Genomic DNA, 18,869 nt, shown 5'->3' on the forward strand with positions numbered 1-18,869 from the left:
TCTAGACGTCGGTCATTTCACTCTCGCCGGGATATGACAGTCGGGAAGCCGGCTGTCAGTATAATGTCAGCCGGCTTCCCGATTGCATACCGTAGCATTGGAATGCATCAGGTTTAATAGGAGTATTATTATACATGAAGTGGTAATAAATATATAAATTGGCAGAAAAATAAACAAGTCCAAGTGAAGTGAGGCTGAAAACAAATGTCTGGCAGGGAAACAAAGTCCAATTAATGAGGCTGGAAACAGGTGTCAGACAGAGAAAAAAAAGTTGGAGATGTGACTGAGAAACAGAGGTCTGAAATACTGGAGTGCAGGGCCGGATTTCCCGCTAGGCATCCTAGGCGCTCGCCTAGGGTCCGGCGGGACCCAAAGGGCCCTTTGCCCGAAAAAATTACTTGATTGCAGCGCTCCCAGAGGAGCACTACGCGAGTACCACATGACGTCATGACGTTACGTGGTCCCGCCTCCACTCCCAGAGAGCCTCCGGGCAGACTATCACTGTGATACAGCTGCCTGCGCAGGCGCGCGCAGCACTCAGGAGGGTTCCCGGCGCAGACGTCGATGCGAGACCTGTCCCTCGCCGCCAGTCTTCTGCTGCTGCTGTTGGAGCCACCAGGACCAGGTAAGTCTAAGTGGGGGGCTGTAATGGAGGGGGCTATGAGGAGGGGCTGTGATGCAGGGGCTTATGAGGAGGGGCTGTGATGGAGGGGGCTGTGAATAGGGGATATGAGGAGCTGTGATAGAGGGGCTGTGATGGATGGGGACTGAGATGTGATGACCGGCGCTGAAAGTGGGAGGGGCAAGTATGATAACGGGGGCCAATAGTGTCCGCTCGCCGCGCTTCCCCCGCTATGCCCTAGAGGATGGTAACACAGGAGCGGTCCAGCCTCCTGCAGCGGTCACGTGGTTGATACATCACAGAGGTCCATTAGCGACATAGGACCTAGCATCAACCGTGCTGTGAGGGGCTGTGATGAGGGGTGCTGGGCCGTGAGGGCCTCCATGGGGGGGGGGTTACTGTAATGAGGGGGATCGAGAGGGGCTGTGATGGAGAGGATATGAGAGTAGTTTGAGGGAGGGGGGCCCCAAACTGGTATCCTGCCTAGGGCCCCATGAGGTCTAAATCCGGCTTTGCTGGAGTGGGTTCTGAGTCCGGAGTGCTAGAGGGTACACAAACCGTGGGGTGAATAACGGGGTATAGCAGGGTAGATGCGGGTATCCAGGAACAGCCTGTGATGGAGACAGAGCAGGAAACAGAGCACTGCTGGGACTGCAATAAATCACACTGAGCTAAGGAGCACAGAGAACTCTCTCACAGCTTGCGCTGTGTATACGTTGCACTGGCAACTAGAGGGCGTGCTGAACACCCTTAAGTACCATGGGAAAGTGCATGATAGGCTGCTGAGAGTAAACACAAGATGCTCCAACCTGATTGGCCCATTCAGGTCACATGCCCAAAGCCAAGATGGCGGCGCCCAGCAATCCCCAGCGTGGCAGCTATGCCAGTTTTACCTGTCACCACATGGCTTGTACCCCTCAGACATCCACGCGCACCTCGCACCAACATCCAGGCACCAGCACCCCCACCGGTAGGATCGCTCCAATGCACTCGCACAGGCAAAGAGCGTGACTCACCAGGTACAACAACTCTGGTCTTGACAGGATTGAACCAAATAACAGACGGGGGGGGGGGGGGGGGGAACACCATCATCTTAAATCTCTGCCACCTGCACCTTCACCCCTTTCATTTGTCACACCATATCATTGCCACTTTAAAGACAAAATCAACACAATTCCAAAAAATATTTGCTCATGGTAAATCCCACCAACATTTTTTCTCCTATAGCCTCAACACTCATTTCATTATCTCCCTACAACCAGCCCCCTCAACTCTACTCCTTCTCCCACCATATGATCAACTGTAACTTATCTTTTTACCGTGTCACTCCACTAGCACATTTCCATCATCCTTTAAGCACAAGTTGAATACATGTGTCCTAACACCTATGCTGTTATTGACACTGTTGAGCACTTTCTTCTCCTGCACATCATTCACAACATTGGCCTTTCCTGGTCCACTTGCTACCCATTGATTACTCCTTTAGTGTTGCTATCTTTGGGCCTGATTCAGACCCACTCGCAATTGGGCGTACGTACGTTCGGCGTACGTAAAAAAATATTTAAATTCAAGGCCTCGCTCGTATTTTCGAACGCATATAAAAATCCGCCCAAAACTCAGACGACCCCTCCTCTAACTTACGAGCGTGCCAAATAGCGAGCGTACATCCCCGAAATGGCTTGAAGGGAACGCACGCACAAGTACAAACCGGAAGTGGGCTTGTCAGATGTCGATTACCTGCTCCTTTATTCTGCCTACCTCCCTCAATCGTATCATGTCAATCAATGTATCAATTAGCTTAATTGTTTTTTTTTTTTTCAACACAATGCAATAAACTTTAATCTTGTCCGTGTTTGTATTTGCTCGCGGAATACGTACGGCTGAAACCTTCGCTTTTATTGTTCAAAAGACATGTTAGCCCCAATTAAACAATTGTTCTATTTGTTTGTCTCCCCACAATTTTTCTGTGGTTCATTTCTTTATTTAAATTTGCTTACGCATGTCACTGCATCAAGCCTATCATAACTCTCAAGAGATTTGTGGCCCTGTCGAACACATGACTCATACACTAACCAATAGAATTTGTCCTGTTAATTTCCCAAATACATTAGCCAATCAAATTTTTTTGGGGTGCTTTATTAAAAATATTTTGCCAAAAAAACACCATTGCCATCATGAGATCCGCCGCATTCACCAGGCGCGAACTGCTGGTGCTGACGGAGGTGATGGACAGGCGGATCACCAGTCAGCCTCCACCCATCTCCAATAGGCGAAAGCGTTCCGCATATGCGGAGGTACGTCGACGCCTGCGCTCCTTCGGCTCACGCCGACATATTGGCCAGCTGGAGCGCAGGTGGTCGGACCTGCACCGGCGGACGCCCCGCTTGCTGGCATGCTTTCGCATGCAGATTGCGGAAAGTAAGTGTTCTGGACTGTGGTTTTCAAGTTTATCTTGTGGGCCCTAACTGCGTGTGCATGTTTTCATGTCTGTCCTATTGAGTCATTGTAGTCATATCTGCATGTGCATGTTTTCATGTCTGTCCTATTGAGTCATTGTAGTCATATCTGCATGTGCATGTTTTCATGTCTGTCCTATTTAGTCATTTTTTTTTTTTTTTGGATTCCTGTTGAAACTAACCACAATATTTTTTTCATTTTTTAGGGGCACAGCAAACACTACGGCGGCATCGCCAGACAAGACGCCGGTCCCGGCCCCTCTCTCCAACCCCCAATTCGTCAATTACCCCCTCCTCCCCAGACCCTGTGGCCGAAATTTCAGGCCTACTTCCCCTCCTCCAAATACCCCCTCCCAGGATTCCTCAAACACCTTGCCCCTAGGTTTGGGGAATGTAACCACCTCCGAGGTGGTCCAGGGAGTGGCTTCTGGCTCTGTCGTTTTTGAGAACGGTATGTTTTGAAATTTTATTTTGGACACCACAAACTGTTTGTATGTAATCATGCGTCGTCCCCATTTTTTTTGCCTTTCTGTCGCCTTAGGGTATTTTTGGGGGTTGTCTTTACCTGTTCCTGCTGATGTCACCATACACATATCACACCTGTGTGCCTTTTTTTAGGGCCCTTGTATTTTGGCCTACCACATTTTGGGGTGCTGGGTTTTATCCGTGTAATGTTTTTTTGGCCCACAAGCTTGTAAGTTTTGGTTTGCTTGTTTTGTGTTTTTTTAGAATGTTGCTTCATTATCGATTTATTAATCCCCAAACTTTTGTCACCCACAGAGGAACAGAGGCATCGGGAAGAAATATTGAATTGTGTGGGCCGTATGCGGGAGCAGGTCACCGGGCTTATGCAGGGCCTTGACCATCTGTTGGTCCTCCTTAGGAATTAGTATTTTTTTTTTCTCTAATTGTTTCATAATAAATCAGTTTTAAATCAAGCTCTGTCTCATGCGTTTGGAGTAAATCCAAGATTCTTTACACTGACATAAGTAGACTCTTCAAGCAAGGATTGCCACAGAATCTCACTACAGATTGTGTGTTGTATTTTGAATGCAAACAGGCACAAGAAACACCTCCCAGTACCAATGTCATTTTCCTTTTTTGTGGTGGTCAACATGATAGTTTACACCATTTTTCAGGTTCCTATTTGGTGGCCAAACTGCTTAGGACAATCTTACGAAGGCAACGGATTGTACAGGATTCCTTGTTGTGTTGGTTAGTACCCCGAAAACATATTACATTTTAGCTCCACTTGCTTCATTACTGGGTTACCCCTTAAGTAAAATTAACGTTTGGGAGTTTGTTTACACTTGCTTCTAACGTGCCCAAAAATGAAACAAATTACACTCTCCAAATATTTATTCACAACAGAAATCAAAATACAAAGTGGTCACTCACAAACAAAACACACAGTGATAATGAGAAATACACCACATACCAAAAACACGAAACAAACACACAACAAATCAAGAACTGGTTGACGAAGGTCCATGCCCACATGATTTCAAAAATATGGCGATGCAATATTGGTGTCAGAATATATTCCCGAAGTTTCCACATAAAGGTTTTTGAAGGGTAGCAGGAAGTAGTCATCGTGGGAGTGCCAAAGATTATGCAAACAAACAGAAGATGGTGCAAGAATTAATATCAAAAAAGATGAACGCTAAAAAACCGTAACACATTGGGTATACACACTGTTGTTTGGTCAATAATTACCTAAAATATCGGGCCACCACATCATCGCGTATGGCCCCCCCACATACTGACCTCCGACCAACCTCGGGGGGGCCATCCTCAGGTAAGGCATCCTCTGGCTGCATTGGAACACCACTCCTTATGGCGATGTTGTGAAAGATCCCACACAGGACCACAATTTTCGAAACCATATCCGGCAAATACATGAGCTCGCCACCAGAGCGGTGGAGGCATCTGAATCGGCCTTTTAAAAGGCCGATACAGCGCTCCACCACTTGCCTGGTGGCTGTAAGTGCGGTATTAAACTCACTTTGTGGACCTGGTGTGGGAGCCAAATAAGGAGTGAGCAGCCAGGGCATGCAAGGGTATCCACTGTCTCCTGTGAAAAAGAATAGACAACATCAGGATCACTGTGTATCAAGCTTAACATTGTTATGTACTAAAGGTCTACACTTACCCAGAAGCCATGCATCACCAGCTTGTAGGTTGTTTAATTTGTGCCATATCCCTGATTGCCGGATGACGAAGGAGTCATGTGCACTTCCTGGTAATTTTGCATTCAGGAACAGGATCTGGAGGGAGGCATCACATACCACCATTACATTCAGGGAGTGATAGTGTTTCCTGTTTCGAAATATGGCCTCCAGCCATGCTGGAGGCTGAAGTGGTATGTGAGTACCATCCACAACCCCTATGATGTGTGGGAAGCCAGCTATTTGGTAAAAATTGGCCTTGGCCACACTAAGGGCACCCATATCCAAAGGCATTTGAATAAAATGATGGAGGTGCTTGAAAAGTGCCTCCATCACTGCCCTCAGGATCCGGGAAAAGGAGGATTGTGAGATGCCCGCCACTATTCCCACCGTTGTTTGAAACGATCCTGAGGCACAGAAATGTAACACCGCCATAATTTGCGTAAGTGGTGGTATTGCTGTTGGACTGTCAATTTGGCGCTCAAGATCACTCTCTATTAATGAGAGAGTGTCTATGATGATTTTGGGAGGAAGACGGTAGCGTCTTAAAACCTCATCATCGGGCATTCCAAAAACGGTGACACGTGTTCGAAATATCTGGGGCCTTGCACGCCTACGATGCCTACGCCTGGGACGAGATTGAGGTTGGTCGGCTTCCGGGAGCATGGCCAGAACAATCCGCCCAAGATCAACCTGAAATGGCAAGATTGGAATGTAAGGCTTTGGACCCACCCCAAAAGAAAATTAAGAACAACTTAGCTTGATGATACCATCCATTGCTGCTTACATGCCGGGGTATTGTCATGATACGTCCAAACTGAAATTAATCACAAAAATAATTTGACAAATTTTACTCTGTGCATTTATGTTTCTAAATTTTGTGCTAGACAAAACTTAAAATATGCGAAACACACATTTGGCCAAAGAGCAAAACGACATTGCACACAGTACATCAAAATGGGTTGAAATGTAAGCCAAAAAAGCGAAAGGGCAACCACAAAAAATTTTACAGGATTAATAAGCGTTTAAAAATGCACTAATTAGTTCGCAAATACAAGTTAATAAACAAACTGAGAAAAATGCGCTAATTAGGTCGCAAATACAAGTCACAATAGTAAGTAGTAAAAATGCGCTAATTAGTTCGCAAATACAAGTCACAATAGTAAGTAGTAAAAATGCGCTAATTAGTTCGCAAATACAAGTCACAATAGTAAGTAGTAAAAATGCGCTAATTAGTTCGCAAATACAAGTCACAATAGTAAGTAGTAAAAATGCGCTAATTAGTTCGCAAATACAAGTCACAATAGTAAGTAGTAAAAATGCGCTAATTAGTTCGCAAATACAAGTCACTATACAAACAGAGAAAAATGCGCTAATTAGTTCACAAATACAAGATAAAAAATGGACTTACCAAGAGCAAATATATAAGATTCCAAATCAAAAGGTCTTTGGGTCCGAAATTAATAAAAAGCTAAAAGATATGAAATTATGGATCCAAAAATTAAAAACAATAAGAAACACAATGAGACACCAATTGAACCAAAGTTAGACTTCACAAAACTTACCAAATCAAGAAACGAGGCCAAAAAAAAATATACCAAAAAAGAGAACGGAAAATAAAAACGCAAATCTAGCAAACAAAATAAACTCCAAACGCCAACTCCTTTATCCGCAAACAAGAAACTCCAACCAAGGTAACCTCCAACAAACCAAAAACGCCACCTCGACTCGAGACACACCAAGCCATAAATAGTGTTTTGTTTCCCGCACAAATTAAGGAGGGATCATAGGAACGCACAATCAATGATGCGGCCGCAAAATAAGGACGCATGTATAAATACGTCACGAAAACACATTTAAATTCTGGTGTATTTCTTGTTTGGACCTCAGACATGGCGACAGACCAGGGAAACAATGCCCAAGAGTCAGGCGGTAAGTCTTTGATGCATTTTGTATCAATGATTAATTTGAAACATAAGATTGGGCAAGTTGTGAATTTGAGAAATCTGAATATTTACACAAATAGGTGAGGAGGATGACATGGAAGAGGCTGCTGGGCCCAGTATTCCGGCCAAAGCTGCAAAAAAAAAAAAAAGGCAGCCACATTTCACAAGAAAGGAGATGGAGGTTTTGATACAGAAGTGTGTGGACATCCTGCCACAGGCAGACAGGAATATGAGTCTAAGCCAGAAGTGGAGAATGTGGGAAGAGGTAGCCGTTGCTGTCAATAGGGTGGGTGATTATGTCCGTCTAGCCCGGGATGTCAAACGGTGGTAAGTAAACACTTGCCCCCCCTAAAAACAAACACCATTTTAAACAAAAGGATAATGGCTTCCATTTTTTCCCACAGATGGGCCGACTTCAAATATCGCCTAAAGCAAAAACTCGCGGACAGGGCTAGGCATGCAAGGGGGACAGGTGGGGGTCCCACCCCTGTGTCATTGGAGTTGACGGATTTAGAAGAGCTGGCACAGGGGTGTGTGCAGCCTGTGGAGGTGTTTGGCGTGTCCAACATGGATACGGACATGCCAGACTTTGCGGCTCCTCATGTTGTCCCAGGTAAATCTTTTGATGTCACCAACTCTGAAATGTTAGTGGGCCAATATGTAGATTCTAATGTGAGTCTTTTCTCATTTTTCCTAACAGAGACACAGGCGGATGAGTCTGCTCCAGAGGGGAGCCTTGGCCGCCGAATTTCTGCTGGCTCGGCAGGGGAGGAACCAGTACATCCGGCTGAGGACCCTGCAGAAGCCAGTCCAGGGCAATCCCCCTCGCAGGCAGTGTCCCTCCTCACAGAACTCAATTTCAAATCGGATTTCCATACGGAGATTCTGCAGAGGATGGACGCCAGTCTGCTACGGGTGGCTGAGGCCCTGGAGCAAAATGCTGCGGCCAATGTGACCATTGGTCAGGCCCTGGAGCAGCTGGGCCAACATCCGCATCGCCAATGCCCTGGAGCAGCTCGTTCGCCAGCACATGGTGGAGCCGACCTCCCTTCCTGCCGGAACATCAGGATCCTCCACCTCTGGCACAACATCAGCCAATCCTCCAAATGTGCCTAGCCCTGTGCCTAGTCCAGAGGCCACAACATCTGCCTCTGGACAGGCCAGCCCGATGACATCCCGGACCCGGTCTGGCGCCCTCCCTCCCCCATCCAAACGGGTGAAAAAACGGTGACAGCAATGGCGACTTTTCCCACACTCCTTCTGTGCTTGGCTCATATTCCTTTCTGGTCAAAACTTCCCTCTCCTTTCTTGTGAAATGTTTTTAATTTTTTGTTGTACGTTTATGTCTACAGTTATGTTGGGCCAATTTGTTTAATTTTGGAAATGATCTTTGCAAAAAAAAGATGTCCCCAAATTTTTCATTATTTTCGTTTTGGTTTGACCAATAAATTGACGCCAAAAATCTGACATTGTATTGTGACATTATTGTACAAATGGGTTACATTTAATCCTGGCCCAAAAGGCAAAAACTTGCAAAAAAACAAACAAACAAATTTTTTAAAAAAAGGGCTCTTTAAGGAACGTTAAAAAATGCACATAACGAGGCAAATTCAACAGGCAAAAATAAAAAGGTGAGAAAATTAAAACATGATGACATTATTGTTACAATAGGCCCTAACCACCAAATTGAGGCCAAAATAAACCCCCACAAATGTACGCAAATTGATTGTGTCATCCTGACATTAGCAGCTCTGATTTCCACCTGCGTACGGTTTTGTGCTATCCCAAAAAGCTGATTTCAAAACACATACCAAGCCGGTTTTCAATCCAACACCAATTGCTTTTCAGACCACCCGCGATTAATCGCAACAACATCGTGGAGTCCTGGAAGGAGGAGAAGGCCATCGCCAATGTGGTCGAGTAATCCAGACCCTAAGCTGTGCGAGCATTTTGAAGGGAAAGAGGATCATCCAGTGACGTATGAGTCGGTCCGAACACATTTTACGCTCGCATCTGCTAATGTATGTACGCCCCAAAAACGCCTCGCCACGCCTGCGTTTTTCCATCTCCACCCCCGTCAACACCCAAAAACGCCCTGTTCTGTCAATCACATTTGACATGTCACTTCCTGTACGCTATTTGACGAACGAGACCAAAAAAGCTCGCAATCTGCCGTACGCACATGCGCAGTGTTACACCGACGCATGCGCGGTTAGTCAACATCGGAACGCAACGAGCGAACTGCTGTTTGCGAGTGGCTCTGAATGAGGGCCTTTGTCCATCATCCCCTCCACTCCCATTACTTTGTTGTAAGCTTTTCTCACTGTACAGCGTTTCTCATGGTAAACTAAGCTGCCTCCAGTACCCCCTCTATGCAGATGACATTCAAATCGAACTCTCCCCCTCCCCAGACCTTTCCCTTTACAACTATCTAGTGATTGGATGTGGATGCCCCAATGCAATCTAAAGTTCAATATGTCCATGCCAAACATAATTTTCCTTCTGATTGTTTCTGTTGTATCTTCGGGATATTATGTATGCATTCATCATGAAAATTTGGACATGGGGCCTGATTCAGAGGTGGACGGAATTGCAGAGGCGCACACAGGCGGCTGTGCAATTCCGTCCATCTCAAATGCAAATGCAGCAGGAGGTCTGTAGCCATCGTTACCTACGGTTGCTCCTTTGACCAGGCTGCGGCAGCTGAAGCTCATCACAGCCTGGGCAGTTCCTGACAGCTGCGAGGCCAGGAAATCTGCATCCATTGACACAGATCCTGGCCTCATCCCTTCTAGAAAATGGGGTTGGCACGCCCCCGTTTCCGGGAACGGTAGCCAGCCACGGCACTGCTCCCCAAACGCCGCAGCATGTCGATCGTGCTTTGGCTGGGGAGGGGGGGGGGGGGGGGTTGAGTTCTGCAAGCGAGATTGCAGGACCTGTTCTGTACTTGAGTAGAACGGGTCCTGCGCATGTGCAGACCCTAAACCATTGGGTTAGCGTAAATCTCTGAATAAGTCCCATAGTTGCTATGAAACATGTAGACATGTTCACAATACCAACATTCCGCATGTAATGTTGTTGATAGTTTCTTTTCAATGTGAGTGTGTCCCTAACCCCAATGCAAATGTCGACATTTTGACATTGCTGTCATTTCATATGTCAACATTCTGTCAATGTTGACATTTTCTTGGTAACCTCGTCAACATTCTGGTGTCGACATTATGAATATTGACATCGCCACTATCAACATGATGAGTGCATCCCATATCTCTGTGCTGCTGATATCACCACAAGAGTGGCCAGATTTAGTGATCCTATCCTTTTCTATCAAATAACCTAGTACTTTTAATTATATTTAAGGTTCTCACACTCACTTACAAATCCCTCAGCCATTCCTCTCCCATTTACATCTCTGATCTCATCTACCTTCACTCTCCTGTCCGCCCTCTTCGTTCAACAAATGCACGCCGCCTCTCATGCCAATTGATCACTTCTTCCCACTCCCGCCTCCAAGATTTTGCCCACGCTGCTCCCCACCTTTGGAACTCTCTCCCGCTTCCCATCAGACTCTCCACCTCTCTTCAATCCTTCAAACGGGCTCTCAAGACCCACTATTTCATCAAAACCTTCCAGCTCTCATCTTAACTTGCTGCTACATACTCCTTCCTCCCTGCCCACCCCATCTGTGTCACCCTTGTTTGTCTATCCCTCCCCTTTAGAATGTAAGCTCCTATGAGCAGGGCCCTCTAACCTCTTGTGCTTCTCCTTACTCTACTTCTTACTCTCTACCAGGGCACCTAACACTTGATTGCTTTGCATTGTTGCTTATCTGGGTGTTATGGTCGCAAATGTAGCAATGTATATTATCCATGTCCTGTATTGTATTGTACTGTACTGTACTGTAAGTGTAAATCAATCTATTTGTTTATGGACTTTCTAAGGCGCTGCAGAACACTTGTGGCGCCATATAAATAAATGACAATAATAATAATATTTAGCAGATTTAGGGCCTGATTCTGACCCACTTGCGAGTGCTATGCGCTCGCAAGCGGGTCGATGGTGGCCCAGTGCGCATGCGCGAGACCCGGATAGCGATGGGTAAACAGTCGTTCCGGGTCTGGTACCAAAGGGGGCGTGCTGTCGATGTTGAGAGACAGCACGCCACCTTTGGTGGGCGGGCTGGGGACGTGGCTGCCCAGACGGAGGCGTTCCCAGACGGAGTGCTTTCTGTTAGAGCCGAAAGCACTCTTGGGCTTGCGGCAATGAGACCCTACCACAAGGGTCTCGTCGCAAGCCCGATGGTCTTGACCATCATCATGGCCGCTCGCTATAGCTGTGGGTGGTCACCCACAGCTATGCGAGCGGCCAGGAGGCCGCTCAAAAAACCAGAGGGCAGGTCCTGATTCAGAGCGAGCGCTCTGTCAGAGCGTCCGGCTCTGAATCAGGCCCTTAATCCCCAATATTGCAACAAGTGTATTTGTCAATATAGGTATCTCTTTGGAGTTATGTTGATTATCTTGTTAGATGTTGTAAATACGCTTGTATTTCTTAAGTATAATATATTTAAGTTTAATGTAGGTACATGCTTTTATATGTGTTGTAAAGGAGTGTCTTTGTTTCTAATTGCAGATAGGTTATGCGGTTCACTGCTAGTGTTGCACCTAAATGCAATACTGTACAAGTAAATGTGTCTTATTGAAAATATATCATTGTAGTAGTCCTGTAGCAGAAGCCTGACTGCAGCTACAAAAATGAATTTTTGCAGGGGTTTCTGTGTCTTCCTGGTTTACAAAGCAGATGGAATGGAAGAGTTTAGTTATACACTACACCAGAGGTTCCCAAATGTGGTCCTCAAGGCTCCCCAACAGTTCAGGTTTTAGAAATAGCCATGGTTGAGGACAGATGACTTAATTAGTACCAGACACAAAAGAATGGTGGCGCTGTATGAAAATAAATCACTAAGTATAAAATCAACAACAGATTTATATTCATTATTTAAATAAAAATAATAATAAAAATACACAGTGAATATCATTTGTAATACACTCATAATACACTCACTGAGGGCCTGATTCAGCATGGACCGCAACTGAGAATGCAATAGCGATTACACACGCAGTCTCACTGCGATAGTATGCTAATCCACTGCGATCGCAATGCAGTCTCAGCACGGGATGTAGTCAGGAAGCAGACGGTCGAAATGCAGTGAAATCCCAGCATGGGACTAATAACCGACGCCTATCATTAGCCCCACACCGAAATCCAGACGCCTGGCATACCGAACGTAGGTAAGCCGGGCGTCGGGAGCTCATAGCCGCGGGGGGGTTAGGTTTAGGGACTCCCAGAGGTACTTAGGGTTAGGCACCCCCCTGGGAGGGTTAGGATAGGCACCCCCCTGGGAGGGTTAAGGTGCGGGGAGGTGGGGTTAGCTTTGGGCTCCCCTGTGGGGAGGTTATGGTTAGACATTAGGGGGGAAGGTTAGGCACCCCTAAGGGAGGGTTAGGGGGGGAAGGGGAGGGTTAGGGTAGTTACACACCTCAGTCGGGATCTTCATCTGCCAGCCTTCTGGCATCGGGATTTCATCCGCCGGGCTGAGGTCCGGCAGTCATACATACCGATTCCCTCAGCACATTTACCTTACACACATCCATAATGTTTAGCAGGACTGCGAAAACATTGGTACAATCGAGTACCATCGCAGCCTCACGCACACTTGCACAAACCCTGAACTTACTCAGAAATTGCTAACTTCCACGCATGCTATAAGACCTGTATAGGGCATCGCAGTGGATAATTTATGCACACCCCTGCAAAGGCATTCAAATGCTTTGGCACTGCATTTGGCAGACCACCCCCGTTACCACCCACAAACGGCCTCAAAGGTAAAAAAAAGCTCCTTTTTTGGTGCAGTGAAACGTGTTAGACACCTAGTTTTTACTTACCCGCTGGATGAACTTTGGCCACACTGTGGATTACCAGGACCAACCTCCTCTTCTTTACACCCTAAACCCTGCAGCTCCATTTATTTGGGCTTCATTCTGTCTTCCGCCGATACAGCTCACTGTGTTTTCTGAGGGCTCTCCATTGGACATACCATCTCCACCAGCCGGTGACCATTCCTCTATCGGTACACAAATTGGTAAAAAATTCACCTTAACGGATTACTACCCATTAATAAGGAGCACATTACTATTGGGACTGACTATAGCGGGAGTTTTTACATAGGAATGGGAATGCCTACAATGTTTCCATGGCTATAAGATACAAGTCTACCCAGCGGATCTGCATAAGTGATATTAATCCTTCACATTGTTTACTTTTTCATATAGTATGATACTTGTTACTCAGTGAGTGCATTACAAGTGATGTTCACGGTGTATTTTTATTTGAATTTTGTTGTTGATTTTATACTAATCTAAGTGATTTATTTTCATACAGCGCCACCATTCTTTTGTGTCTGTTTGTAATTTTGAGGGACTGACTACCCCTATTTGTGGCAGCTGCTGAACAAAGCACACCATTACAACGCCCTATCACATATCTTGCTTGCTAAATATATTTTCTCACAGTTTGATTTAATCACCTGTGTTCAACCATGGATATCTCTAAAAACTCTGCACTACAAGTTCCAGGCAGGAGTGTTAAACAAATATACCAGTGATAAGGGTGGCAAAAGTTGTGGTTTCAGAAAGAAAAAAAAAAAAAAAAAAAGAAGGAGAGAGTTGGCGGTACTCAATACCATTTAATACCATAAGAAACAAGCTCTGTCTATAGTGATGAGGGCTATCCCTTTTCTCCTTCATCCACTAGGGGACACTGGAGCCTCAGTACAATGGGGTATAGAAGTGGGTTAACTGGGAGCTAGCACATTTAAAAAAATGTTAATGGTAGCTAGCTCCTCCCCCTCTATACCCCCCCCCTCTATACCCCCCCCCTCTATACCCCCCCCCCCCCCAGGTCAGTCTAAAATTTGTGCCCTGGGAGCTGGACCTATGGTTCCTTAGGGCTCTACAATTAACACTGAAATCATCAATCAGCACGAGGACAGACAGGCAGCTCACTGCCCCTGCCTGTCTGCGCCGTTGGAGCTGCCTGCGGTGTGCGCTGAGATCTCCTGCTACAGAGACCTCAGTCTCTGGGGAGTCCCAGACGCGCCAAATGTGGCACACGTCGCGTGCTCCCATAGCAATGCCCACCGCCGGCAGCACAGGCAGACCAGGTTAGTGTTTCCTGGCTCTCTGGCTAGTAGAGGAGCCAGGACGTTACATTAGGCGGGCATTAATATAGCGGTCCGCTAGCGCTGAAAGCGCCATAGCAGAGGGGGGGGAGCCTAAGTGACTCTTCTGCTCCTGCCTCCCAGCAGCCTCAGCGTTTCCACAAGGATGCTGGAGGCCATTTTAGCTGTTGCATTACACGTGAAGACTGTCTGCACGCTGTGCCAGGAGTCAGGTCAGTACTACTGTTTATCAGCATTTATTGTCTAAACAACACTATTCAGTTAGCGCTGCAGGGGTCATAGCATATCTCCCTCTATGCCCCTTTCCAACAAAGTCTCTGTTGTGATACTGTATTAATCTCTGTATTAATCTTGTCTGTCCCTTCAAGTGTGTGTGTGTGTGAGTGACAGCACTCTACAAATATGTCTAACAAGGGTTCCAAGGCTGCCCAAAAGTCATTCTCCTGCAAAAATTGTGCGGAGAAATTCACACAGGGACAGTCTAATTCTTCCCTGCTGTGTGACAAGTGTGTGTCGCAACCTCAGACTGCTGACCCTCCAGTTCAGCCTATATGGTCTGATCAATTGACATCTGTTAAGTCAAATCTGTCGGCAGAGCTGGAAGCAGCTCGCAAAGACAGGGAGAGGCTCAGACAGACTGCAATAGTACCAGATTGGGCTCGCTCATTAGCCAGGTCTGTTGAGGGACTTACAAAGGTAATGTCCCAGGCCCCTTCTGCAACCTCGTCTTCTAATGTCCCTTATAAGAGACAGATTCAAAATCCCATACGCTGGGATGAATCCGAGGAGGAAGAGGTGCAGGAGCTTGAAGAGGGCGAGATTCAGGAAGATGAGGAACATCTACCTACGTTTCAGGGAGTAGATGCATTAATTACTGCAGCACTCCAGGTTTTACATGTGGAAGACTTAGAGATGACTTCTAAATCGTATATCTTTAGTAAAAATTTAGACAGGCTGTCACTTTTCCAGCATCAGATGAGTTGGATATCCTATCCTCAGCATGGATACACCCAGATAAGAAGTTTCAAAGTTCAAAGAAACTTTTGTCTTATTACCCCTTTTCACCTGAAAGTAGGAGATTATGCGAAACTGCTCCAGCAGTGGACGCTTCAGTATCCTGCCTTTCTAAAAAGACTGTACTTCCGATGCCTGGCACTGTTTCCTTAAGGAACCCTCTGACAGGAAGCTGGAAAACACATTGAAATCCATATATACAGTAGCAGGGGTTTCAATGCGTCCAGCACTAGTTAGCTGTTGGGCAAATAAGGCGATTGAAGCCTGGGCTACGCAGCTTGCGGAGGGTCTTAAGACCGGAACGCAAACTGACGACCTCATTCAGCTGGCCGAACAGATTGCAGAATTAGCTGCTTTATTTGGGGAGCTTCTAAAGACTTATGTGGTCTTTCTGCTAGATCTTCGGCCTTAGCGATATCAGCTAGGACAGATGCAGAGTCTAAGAGAGCAGTAGAGGTTCTTCCCTTTACGGGGGACGTCCTTTTCGGTTCGGAGTTAGATAAGTGGATCTCACAAGCTACAGGTGGTAAATCCACTTACCTATCTGCTGCTACTCCTCCTAGAAGACCTGCAGCAGGACCCTCCTTTTGGTCCTTTCGTGCCCCTGGAAGGTTTAGAGGACGTTCCAAATGAGCTCCGGCCTTCTCCCGGGGTTCTAGAGGCCGTGGTAGAGCGTCGGCATCAGCTACCTCCGGGTCCCAGCAGGACAAAGCTGCAGCAAAGCCTTCTGCATGACGCTCTCCCTGCTCATTTGGGAGATCCCAGGGTAGGAGCTAGTCTTCTGCACTTCAAGGAAGTGTGGATACAGTCTTGCCAGGATGCCTGGGTCCGGGACATCATTACTCACGGCCTGAAGTTGGACTTCAAAATCCAACTGCCTTCTCCTTTTTTCACAACCAGTTTACCTCTGGTATCAGAAAAGCGAGTGGTAATTCCAGAAGCTCTTATTCTCTCAGGTGGTAGTGAATGTTCTGACCCATCAGAGAGGTCAGGGTTTTTATTCCAGCTTGTTTGTGGTGCCCAAGCCGGACGGCTCAATGAGACCCATTCTCAACCTCAAGGATCTAAAACCCTTATCTTCGAGATTTCAAGTTCAAGATGGAGTCTCTCCAGTCCGTTATAGCAGGACTCGAAAAGGACGAGTTTCTTGTGTCACTAGACATAAAAGATGCCTATCTCCACATCCCCACCTGGCCTCCTCATCAGGCATTTCTTCGATTTGTGGTCCTAGACTCGCATTTACAATTTCAGGCCCTACCTTTCGGTCTTTCGTCGGCACCAAGAGTTTTCACAAAGGTCATGGCCGTTATGATGGCCTTGCTGCGTCTTCAGGAGGTCGTCATTGTTCCATACTTGGACGATCTCCTGATCAAGGCCACATCAGTAGCTCGCTTGTTACTGGACATTCATTTAATTCAAGAGTCTTCTCTTACATCACGGGTGGATTCTAATTTTCCAAAAATCCTCCCTAATTCCAACACAACGCCTACTATTCCTGGGCATGATACTGGACACGGTGGAACAAAAGTTATTTCTGCCTCAGGACAAGGTCTCCTCCATTCAGCACATGGTGCACACGATTATGTGGTATCGCAGAATGTCTGTACATCTCTGTATCCACCTTCTAGGGAAGATGGTGGCAACATTCGAGGCGATTCAATAAGCAAGATTTCACGCCCGCCCATTTCAGTTGGACCTCCTCTCCCAGTGGTCAGGATCCCACCTCCTTCTCCACCAGCGAGTCCTATTGTCGCCCCAAACTCGAACATCTCTCATTTGGTGGTTGAATCCCTCTCACCTGCTGGCAGGAAGACAGTTTGCAGTGTGGGATTGGATTCGCCTCACCACAGACGCAAGTCTGAGAGGGTGGGGAACAGTGACCCTGGGGAAACATTTTCAGGGGTACTGGACTCAACAGGAGGCACGACTGCCTATATATATTCTAGAATTAAGAGCAGTGTTTAATGCTCTCCAGCTGGCGCATCCTCTGCTGCAGGGACAGGCAATCAGAGTACAATCGGACAATGACACAGCGGTGGCGTATATAAACAGACTAGGCGGCACCAAAAGCAGGGCCGCCACGAGAGAAGCAGGATTCTGCTTTGGGCGGAGGAATTCGCAGTGTCGATTTCTGCAATATTCATCCCAAGAGTGGAAAATTGGGAGGCAGACTACATCAGTCGGCAGGACATTCATCCAGGGGAATGGTCGCTCAATCCTCAGGTATTTCACCAACTGACTCTGCGGTGGGGCCGTCTGCAGGCCGACCTCATGGCATTAAGGTTGACCCACCAATTACCAATTTACTGTTCCAGAACAAGGGACCCGCAGGCAGCAGCAGTGGATGCACTGACAACACCGTGGAAGTTTCACTCCATCTACCTATTGCCTCCTTTTCGGCTCATCCCCCGCTTACCTCAAAGAATCAAGCGCAAAAATGTCAAGGTGCTTCTAGTGGCTCCAGATTGGCCCAGACGAGCGTGGTACTCACAGATATGGAATCTGTTGTTAAAGACGAGCCGTGGCCGCTCCCTCTACAAGACGACCTCCTTCTTCAGGGTCCGTTTGTTTATCAAGACTTAAGGCGGCTTCGTTTGACGGCGTGGCTATTGAAAGGGCCGTCCTCAGGAAAAAGGGTATCCCGTCAACTGTGATTCCTACTATGATTCTGGCTCGGAAAGAAGTCACGTCTCAACATCACTACTGCATATGGAAGACGTATGTTGCTTGGTGTGAAAGAGGCAATTCTCCACCGTCAGTATTTAAAAGTATCACGTCTTCTTCTTTTCCTTCAGGTTGGTTTAACAGCAGGCCTTCATCTTGGTTCCTTAAAAAGGTACAGGTATCCGCGTTGTCAATTTTCTTTCAGAAGAAATTATCCTTATTACAGGATAGCCAAACCTCTCTCCAGGGCATAGTCAGAATTCAGCCTCCTTTTGTGCCTCCAACGGCACCATGGGACTTAGATTTGGTATTGGCTTTTCTCCAGTCTGAAACCTTCGAGCCGTTACAGAGGGTGGAGATTAAGGGCCTGATTCAGACCCGCTCGCGAGCGCTCGCAAGCGGGTCGATGGTGCCCTAGTGGGCATGACGGAGGGAGCTCCGGAGTGCGCATGCGCGAGACCCGAATAGCGACAGCCAAGCCATCGCTATGGGTCTCGCACCAAAGGGGGCGTGCTGTCGATGGTGAGTGACAGCACGCCCCCTTTGGTGGGCGTGCCGGGGGCGTTGCTGCCCAGACGGAGGCATTCCCATGGGAACGCCTTCCGTCTGGAGCCGGCCCCACTGACATCACTAGTGATGTCAGTGGGAGTGCTTTTGGCTCTTATAGAGCCAAAAGCACACCTGGGCTTGCGGCAGCGAGACCCTACCACAGGGTCTCGTCGCAAGCCCGATGGTCTTGACCATTGCGACCATCTTTTTGGC

At 47.1% G+C, this 18,869-nt stretch overlaps 1 protein-coding gene across 1 annotated transcript in view; it reads right to left on the minus strand.

The window, feature by feature from the left end:
* The window catches only part of LOC148519885 (uncharacterized), a 39,805-nt gene that overhangs the window by 13,612 nt on the left and 7,324 nt on the right, over window positions 1–18,869 (minus strand). Inside the window, exon 2 of the mRNA XM_088475956.1 lies at window positions 13,135–13,313. The gene's annotated coding sequence lies outside the window, so the exon portion shown is untranslated. The remainder of the gene's footprint in view (window positions 1–13,134; window positions 13,314–18,869) is intronic.

This window comes from Taudactylus pleione, unplaced genomic scaffold (genome assembly GCF_031769625.1).
Source record: "Taudactylus pleione unplaced genomic scaffold, aTauple2 ptg000179l, whole genome shotgun sequence".
NCBI classification, from domain to species: Eukaryota; Metazoa; Chordata; class Amphibia; order Anura; family Myobatrachidae; genus Taudactylus; species Taudactylus pleione.